At 39.3% G+C, this 9,688-nt stretch overlaps 1 protein-coding gene across 2 annotated transcripts in view; it reads right to left on the reverse strand.

The window, feature by feature from the left end:
• bmpr1ab (bone morphogenetic protein receptor, type IAb) overlaps positions 1–9,321 on the reverse strand; it is a 30,348-nt gene extending 21,027 nt beyond the window's left edge. For both annotated transcript variants that reach the window (XM_043253747.1, XM_043253748.1), the window contains exons 1-2: positions 9,066–9,321; positions 1,704–1,832 (exon numbers count right to left, since the gene is read on the reverse strand). The gene's annotated coding sequence lies outside the window, so the exon portion shown is untranslated. The remainder of the gene's footprint in view (positions 1–1,703; positions 1,833–9,065) is intronic.
• Between the last annotated feature and the right edge of the window lie 367 nt (positions 9,322–9,688).

A 9,688-nucleotide genomic window follows, 5' to 3' on the forward strand; every position in this document is an offset into this window, starting at 1 on the left:
ACAGTTTTTAATCGTACAATAAAAGTCAAGGGGACCCAAAACAACAGTAATTTCATTGACTTTCAAAGTAAGGAATCTTCAGAATATTCTTTTGTGCCCAGAAGACAGTCATAATTATTTGGAGCAACATGAGGATGAGTAAATGAAGACAGAATTTCTATTTTTGGATGAACTGTGCCATTAGGTCATTAACCTCTCTTAATTTTCCATAAATAGGCCAATCATTTGAACTGCTAAATGCCTGTTATTTTACAACTTGACACTGACTTTTTACTTAATTACAGCAGCAGTAAGAACGGCAAAAGCCTTTGTTCTTCAGTCAATGTGTGACATCTGGACACTTTGATCCTTTATCCAACAATCAGTGCGTTTACATGCACTTTAAAACTTCAAACTTCAATTTTAGTCGGAACAAAACAATAATTTGACTATTTAAAAATGTAAACCATTTAGTCCAGCTGAATTCATGCCAGTTCAACCTCGAAAAACAAGCAGTGCAGCTCGGTTTCGTCTAGCTACAGCTCCACTACAGGCACTCCTGCCCAAAAAAGATATACAGATACATATAAACAGGTCAAAACAGACACATAAAACAGGTGGTCAAAATAATACAAACAAAAGCCAAAGTTAGTTGAAAATGTCACTTTCTGTTATGCTTCATGTACATGTTTAAAAGTCCTGCTTCTGCTTTCTGCAAATGTACGCCAGCACATATGAAATATTCCATGCCCCATCTCAGTATAACTTATATGTGTGTGGTCTGTGTGTTAGCGTAAGTCAGTACAAGAACGGATTTGTCTGAGAAATTGTATGGGAATCTCAGACAGCCCGAGCGCAGTTTATGAATGCAAAATTGTACGGCAACAGGGTAGTGTGTTTGCCTAGAAACCACAGTAACGAAGAGGCTGGAGGAACGCGCTGGAAAACTTTAGAGCTGCCCACAGGCGAAGGCCTTCTTTAAAGTCTGGCAGATCACACAGCCTCGTTCAGCTTCACATCCTTTGCAAACATGTGGCTGCAATTGAGTGGAACAGCCCCTCCCTCCAGCCAGCCATCTCGCCAGCCCCATGTAAACATCCCAGGTCCATAGGATTCGCTACATCACGCACTGATTGACCCATGCCTCTGAGCGACATCTAAACTCGCACTGCAGTCTAATCAAAAGTAAAGCCCTTAAGTACCTGAGAAAATCCCAGCGAACCCCTCTATGTGGCGGTACAGACTTCTGCATGTAAACACAATTCTCATATGTCGTGGGTCATTAATGCGGAGTGGAATGGTGGCGGTGGGCTGCAGGCTATCTGGTCTCTGACAGACCAATCATGCGCCAATAATTATGAGACAGGAAACTCGCTGATTGCGTAGGTCTGTCTCTGTCTCGGGCGTAGGGTTAAGGGTTAATCTCTGAGTTTCGGTAATCAAGGTTGCCGTATGCGCCTTCTCTCCCTAAGAAAATACAGCCAAAAGGTGGAGGAAGTGAAAAAAAGATTGCAGCATTAACTAATGCATGTGGCTGTGGAGTCAGTCTTTGAAAACAAGGTGACCCTATGGTAACAGAGAATAGAGCCTCCAAACATTTACCAGCAGTTTAAGTTCACAAAAGCATCTGACCATGATTTAAAACACGAAAACCACAGGGAAAAAGAAAGAAATTGAGTGATAAAGTAAAGAGGAGCCTGTAACAGGAAGCATCAGATTCTTACCTTACAGGGTAGAAAGGGTGGCAGCGCATGATGATGAAGGGGACTCATGGGTATCAGCATTAAGAGTCTTCAGTCTGGAGCTGATCACAGAGCAGAGTCACAAATGTTTGTGGAAAACCTTTGTAGTGCCTAGAAAGAAATGGGGAGCAGAGAAAAAAGATAGTTATACCATCTGTTGAAGAAACTAAACAGAAATGTCATTAGGAAGCCACTACAGCATGAAGCACCCACAAACAACAATTATACTATATCAAAGGGTATTTACCAGAAATGTAGCATATGGAGATAAAATGCAAACTGCTATGCCTGGATTAAGGAGGAAGGTTGTTGTCAAAATCACTAAAAGGTTACTAAGGTCAGATCTACTCATGGATGCGAGTTAGTTCTCCTGTTCACTATTCTTCTTTACAAAAGTTGGAACAAGTTAAAGAAATACGTCAACGACTTCTAAATGCATAGCCTCTAAAAGAATAATAGAATAGCCTGGTTATTATGATGTGTCATGCGTTGCTTTAGGATACTTTTAGTGTGTCACAACTGAACAGCTGCCAAATCACAGCTTAGCAAAGAAAGCTTTTGCATCTTCAGAATTATTTGAACATTTTCAAAGTTAAAACACTGATAAAAATGATGCAGTGACAGAACGTTTTTTCTGTATAATAGCAAACATCCAAGAGTAATGGATTATCAAGGAAAAAATGTAGGCCTGGAATTGATCGGTTGCTGACTGGATCAAGCTTGCAAGTGGTAGGGTTTAAGCAGAGAGATAGTTAGTGATTTAATGATGACAAAGTTTTGAAAGATACATTTAAACTGCTAATAAATTGGAAACTACCTGGCTGCTCACTAGAACCACTCATTGCAGCCTAAGATAACTTTCTTATTTACACTTCCATGTTTAGACTCACGTTTGAAAACTGAAAGTACGTATCTGCGAGCGAGGTTTGATAGTATCATGAGCTCACGTGTCGTTTGATTAAATCATTATCTACCCTTTATAATTTGGACTCTGTTCAGTGGAAGTTTGCCCGGTCTCATCAACGTCATGTATGTTTTGCTAGTACTCATGTTGGATTGCTCTCTGTGGTTTTTTTTGTAATCTTCACGTGCTCTTTACCAGACCGTACTGTGACAACGGCAAAACTCTTGACAAATTTTCACACATTCACAAGTGACAATGTTTACCTCACAGCGGCGATTCATAACGCTATTCTCCTAGTATTAAACTGAACTAAGGCTATGTGTGGATTAGCGTCCAAAGCAAAGCAGTAACGCTCCTCAGACAGAGTGTCACCAAGCCTGAGACATTTAGATCTACGCAGGTGCCAGGAGGAATTGACCCCTACTGCCCTCGCTGAGAAAGAGGATTACAACTTATTCCCAACTTAAGGAATGTTGACTTATTTCCAAACCTGTAGATTTAGGGATGATCTTTTTTTAATAGCCCTAATCAAAAACGACCATTTAGCTATAAGAAACAACTTAGTCGTTTTTAATTAAAGTGGCTTTTGCATATCTCCACTTCGAAACTTCTTGTCCGGAAGCATGTCCAGTGATTTGTGACAATGTTTTTTGTTGGAGTGCTGAGAGAGAAACTATGTGCTGAAAGATGAGGGACAGCTGTAGGAAGTGGAAATCAAACATATGAATATGCCATCACTGCTGTTAATTCCAGAGGGTTTAGTAAAACCAACAGGAAGGCACGAGGGTGTATATAAAGCAATTGGGGCTGGAAGGGGAGACTAATGTGATCAAAGCGAACGATCAGCCATAGCTAATTGAAATTAAAGCCCATGAAATGAGAAGGTTAGCATGGTTCACTGAGGCGCTGAGGATGGGAACACAGATGCCTTGAGGGAGGGCTCAACTGTGCCTGCAAAGAGCTACAAAGCACCCACTCATTCTTTTTACACTGTGGTTATGATATTCCTTAATGTTTGCGATATTTTACAAGCTTGGAGAGAGCATTCAGTCACGATTCAGCTCCGTGGGTAGGCAACAGCTGAATTCTTCTGTCAGGATCTTTTTGAGATGACAGCAAACTTGTTTACCATCAAAACCAACAATCAATAATATGACTGCAAAATGTTTTTTTTTATTGGTCAGATATTCGTATGTTATTCAGTGTTTTTAAATCAGTCAAAACAACCAGATGTCTTCTTCTGTGCTTTTGTGCTAAAACAGTCCATTAAGAGGTGCGACTGGCAAAGTATAAGGAGTAAGGCAATAATTAACCCTGGGCTTACAATAGCAGAGTGATGATGACCACCATGTAACACATCTGTTCATATTCACCATTTAGGAACTCTTACTCATTTCCTCTACAAAGCAGAGACCTATTATAGAGGAAGTCATTCAATTACAACCAGCCATTCTCCATTCATTTAGGATACAGCCCACAAACAGAAAACACAATATCGGCTAAAGCTTGTTTAGCTCAGCAAGCCTCATCTCCTCCAATCTGCTTATCAAACTGTATATATATATATATATACACACACACACACACACACACACACACACACAACACACGAGAAGCTGAAAGAAAAAAATATACCTACTTTGCATGTCTAGACCTCAACAATAAGGATTATCACTTTCTCTTAATTATGATTACTATTTTATTACTATTTATTTTACTCTAACGTACTTTTTTAGCAACATGTGTCAGAAAAACATGAGTGTGCATAAAGTAACAAACGTTTCGTTTATGAGTGTATAAACATTAGAATTCATACATAATTAAAAATATAAAAAACAAACATAAATTAAATACAAAAATCAAAAGAATTAGTCATTTAGACATTTACGGATTTTAAACAACACTTTGATATAAAAAAGAACATTTAAAAAGGTGCTGTAGGTAAACAACTACTAGTGGTTGAACTAGATATTGCAGTCCAAATGAAAAATATTCCTATCCCGGAATGCGCAAGAGAATAACTTACTACATTGTCTTTCAAATAAATAAATGTTAACTTTGCATTTTTCTTAAACGTCTGTAAAAATGTTATGGTATTTATATGCTTTAGACCAGTGGTTCCCAACCTTTTCTTGTTTGAGGCACCCTTGGAAAGCCTTTCAAAAGTTCCCGGCACACTTATAAGGAAATAGATATTTAAAATCTCCGTAGCTTTTTTATCATTATTTATTTATTTGTTTCATTTCGAGAGTTTGCATGCAACAACACCTTATACCTAGTCCTAGATGATATGAGAATACTGTTTACACCAGTGGTTCCCAACCTTTTCTTGTTTGAGGCACCCTTGGAATTTTTTCCCCGAAATTTTGGCGGCACCCTTCAAAAGATCTCACGGCACCCCTTAGTGCCGCGGCACACTGGTTGGGAACCACTGCTTTAGACAGTCAAAAATCGTTTGAGAATATTAAAAACACATTAAAAAAGGTATTAAAGCATAGCATAGGATTCCTCGACTGTTTCAAAACTCACACACCGATCCCTTACTCAAATGAGGGGCATCCTCATTTTCAATCCAGAAGGTTCTATAAGCATTCCACCTTTATAAATTGAAATTAACCCTGTTTTTCTCCGACTATGTTTGCACAGCTCCATACTAATGAATGCTTTTTATTGAGGGTTTTTGTTCAGGTTCGGCAGTGCTGTGAACACAAGCAAAGTTCAGACGTAGAGAGTCAGACTCTGGAAATGCCCCTCTTTATAGTCGTGTGGTTCTGTGAAGATGCCAAACACATCTCAGACCTGACATAATACACTGCAAAAAATGCAGACGGCATGGTTTGGGAAGATTTTTCCATAATAAAATGTCAAATATAACTACCCGTGCAAAGCAGAGGGAAAATATCCAATACTTAACAGTCAAAACACTACGTGAAGAAGAGCACGTAATGCTTTTTAAATAAACCTTACAATTATGGGAAGATCTATAAAAGCACCACCATAGGGTTATAGTGGCAGGCCCTAGCAATAAGTCACAACCTGATTGGTAAAAAAGGAATAGTAGTGTATAGTCGAGCTAAAGACTGGGAGGTCTCGGCACAGCAAATAATGGACGCGTGTATACTTTGCACGCTCAGCTAACCACAACCAACTCTGCTCTATTGTTCTGTGGTCACAACTGCACCCTTCAACAAAACGCTCCTGAAAGACATGGCATTTCCTATACAGAGACAGATAAAGGGGGCGACGTGCAAAAAGGTATTACATAAAGCTCTACATCGACATGAGGGTGTAAGGGCTTACAAGGGCCAATTTAGTTGTGGTTTCCAAATACAACAAGTGTTTCACAGTGCTTTATTCTCTAAAAGGCATACGCCGAATTATGAAGCTCAACCTGCATGAATAAAGATGTGCTTCACTTCTCGGTAGTAAACAAGATTTTTTGGTTATTTCAACCTCAAGCAACTTTTGTCCTATTTCTAAGCTTCTCAAAAGAATCATTCTTCACTTGCCAACAGCATACAGGGCATTTACAGGCTTGGCATTCATTAAGGTTTGAAGATAACATTTAGTGAGAAAAAGATTCACCAAGCGGGGGGACGTGCGCTCCACCTTTCCCTGTAAAAAAGGGAAATAAACAGGCTGACTGTTACTGAGGAAAATGATAAAATCTCCCCAGACTCAATTTCAGCTGCCATTCAAGACCATGAAACTAGCCTTTCTCTGTTTTTTTGCTACTACATCTTATTACAGCCAAGATGAATTACGCAAATGAACAGCCTACAATGAAGCACAAAACTCTTAAAATGAGTCTTAAAGTGACAGTTCACCCAAAAATGGCAATCTCGATGAGATGAGTTTCAAAACCTTTATTTATTACTTTTCTTTATTAAGTGTTCATTATTTATTTTTTATTTTTTTACAGAGGAAGTAATACAAGTTTGGGATGACATCAGGGTGAGTAAATGACAAATTTTGATTGTATACATTTTTTTCATAGGGGGTGAACTGTTCCTTTAAGCAAATGAGAGCGTGTAAAACTAACAGTGGCTTTGCTTAAAAGTAACGTCTGAGTAGAAGTGATATTGCTTTCTTGTCTGATTCAGCTTAGAGTGCACAGGGACCGAAACCTGACTCTTTTTCTCTCTCTCCCCCCTTTCAGTTCTCCCTCCCTTTCCTTCTCTCTTTCTCTCCTCCCCCCTTTCCAAGGAGAGGCTCTTCTAGGGCCAGACGAAGGCCCACAGGCTGAAAAATAAAGAACGAGTCATGCATGGAGGAAGCGGGCCACCATTTCTCCTTAAATACAGCCATAATGATATATAAATAAAGAAAGCCTGGCTCTTAGGGAGAAAATTAGATTTGGTTCTCTCTTCCCCTCCCACTCCTGGCCTTCTATTTTAGTTGCAAGCAGAGCACATGCAGGCCTTTTTCTGGCCCGTGGCTGCAAGAGACATTCAGATTGCTAAAGGTTTCGTGTGCTGTGGGAGGGGTGCTGCTGGGGTCATCAGTGCTGTTGAGCCCACATCTTGCACTAACAAAAATGGCAGCGGATTACAAAACATGTTGCAAACGACAACAAACCGGTGCCAATGATTCCTGAGAAAGAACAGGCGCAGGACAAATCTTTGAATGTGAATTCCTGGGTGGTTAAGAGCAGGGTTGAGCTTACAGACCTGCTTCAGGGCAAGTCCTAATTATACCTATATATCTGTTTTAAGCAATCTATGCACTGAATAATCACATGAAGTTAATGTATGCAATTACACAAGGAAAGAAAATGATTTTACTAACACTGGAGGGGGAAAAGAACTGCGAGTTGAAATAGCTATTGTTTCAAAAGGTGTCACGCAATGGTTTTGGCATGTTATACGAGACTACATGTGGTTGTTAGAACAATGCATGCAATAGTGATCTCCACAAGCCCGTTGCAGGCATGCATAAAAGGACCCTATTCAGAAAATGGTCTGCCTTCAATTAGCATTATTCACACTTGCCAACATGCTATCTCAAATCTGTTCACAGCACTATCTCCACAATCAAGGAGCTTCAGGATATTAAGTAGCTGGAAGTACCCTGTGTTTACTTGACTGTTCGTATTCACGACATTAAGAGAGGGAAAACAAACTGTAGGCATTAGGTCTATTTGTGTTTCTGAACACCGCCAAAAAAAAAAAAAAAAGTGAGGGCTTCTCATAAGAGCCAAGAGCACGCACAGACCTCTCTAAAGTTTCTCTGTTTTTCATTTGGAGCTTTCTGCTCTTTTTCTCCCTCCACAAATCTGAAAGACCAATACTACGGTAAATTAAGATATATGGACAGAACTGCCTCGCTCATCGTAGAAGATTTATCTACGTCTCTCTGTTTAATTGCCCCTGGGACTAATCATGGGTCTGTTCATTCTCTGGGTGTTATGGAGGGTCAAGGCCAAAAAAAAGAAAGAAAAAAAGATATATACTTTATTCTAAACGTCTGTTTAAAACAACTCAGAAGAACCTGTGAGAGTTTTCAAAAAACAGACATAGGCTACATGCCAGACATAGATCAATTTTCCCAAATTGTGGTAAAAATAAGCAGACATTAAGAAGAAAAAATGGTTTCTTAAAATACTCAACACATTTAACAAGTAAGGCAAACGTGCAAGAAATAAATCCAGATCAGTTATCAGCTTTGAATATCAAATTGCTCCGCTCATTTAGTTATGATTTTCTCAACAAGCAGAAAAAACTAGTAGTTCTGCAGGGGGGAGATGGGTTACTGGACACTAACGTAAAAATAATTATGTATATGCCAATTTCTAATATGAAATATTGCATATATATTTACATTTTCTTTAAGTCTGTGGTAGTAATATATGCAAAAGAGATGCATACAAAAACGGATTGTAAACAACTCAACATTCAGTCAAAGAAAACGGTGAGTAATCTGACAAATACAATGAAAACGTAGCAAAGTTAATGCAAAGACAACATCTCTATAATCAAGGACAAACTGTTTCAATTCAAGAACTGACAAAGAAAGCCGAATCCAAGCTACACAACACAAGCAGGTAGTCAACGTGATTTTTCACAAAGCATGTTGGGACTTGACAACAAAACCCAAACACAGATGTTATCAAATCAACCCCACACATAAATATAATAAAAAATATTGGGCACCGCAGACAAAATGGAGTAAACTTCCTTTAACAAGAACACGGCTGTTGTACAAAACGTTACTATAATACGGCAAAAAAATGACCGGAATAAGAATATTTCAGGCAATGATGAATAGAAGCATGTACAAACACTGTAGATAGGAAATACCTTCTTTAGATATTGTATTAATTGTCCGGTTCATCTAAAGCGTCCATTTTTGCAAAACGAAAGCATGACAAGAGAAACAAACTTTCCCCCTCCACTACCGGAAAGAAAATCATCACGCAAATATCCGGAATTCCCACTTACCTATTGATGAAGCCGCGCAAACAACTCAAAATCCTTCCAAATTAGGACTTGCGATTCGTGACGAAGGTGTACTTCAAAGCGTGAATTATAGAGACTTTCCGTGGTGATGTTTTGGGTGATTTTCTCCTGCTTTCGAGGACGTTTTTCTCCGGTTTCTCTCGTTCTTTTCTTTCTAGTTGTGCCTCTGCGTGAGGGAACATTCCTCTCTTGCGCGTAACGCGATGAGCCCTGATTCAGTCCTCCAATCACAGCCGCGCGCTGCGTGCAGTCCTCCAATCACAGCAACGCGGCCGAGCGCGAGCGTTCTACTCGCAGACCCGCGCGGTGAAAAACAAGCAACAGAGACGCGCTGGAGAGGGAGAGGATGGATGAAAGGGGAGGAGGTCATCCTAAACTGAGAGCCGCGGGTGCCATCTGCTGTCAATACGAGGGAAATAAAGTAGTAGGTTTTTTTTTTTACATTACAAAATGAAAACTATCCTACAAGCGATAAATTAGAAACATATAAATGCACAAAAAAAAAAATAAGTGTTCGTTTTATACGGGCTATTAGTAAACGTACACATAAATGTGTGGATAACTATTAAAGATGAGCCAAGAGTGAACGACTTATCACTATGATT

This window comes from Puntigrus tetrazona, chromosome 12, assembly GCF_018831695.1.
Source record: "Puntigrus tetrazona isolate hp1 chromosome 12, ASM1883169v1, whole genome shotgun sequence".
Classification (NCBI taxonomy): Eukaryota; Metazoa; Chordata; class Actinopteri; order Cypriniformes; family Cyprinidae; genus Puntigrus; species Puntigrus tetrazona.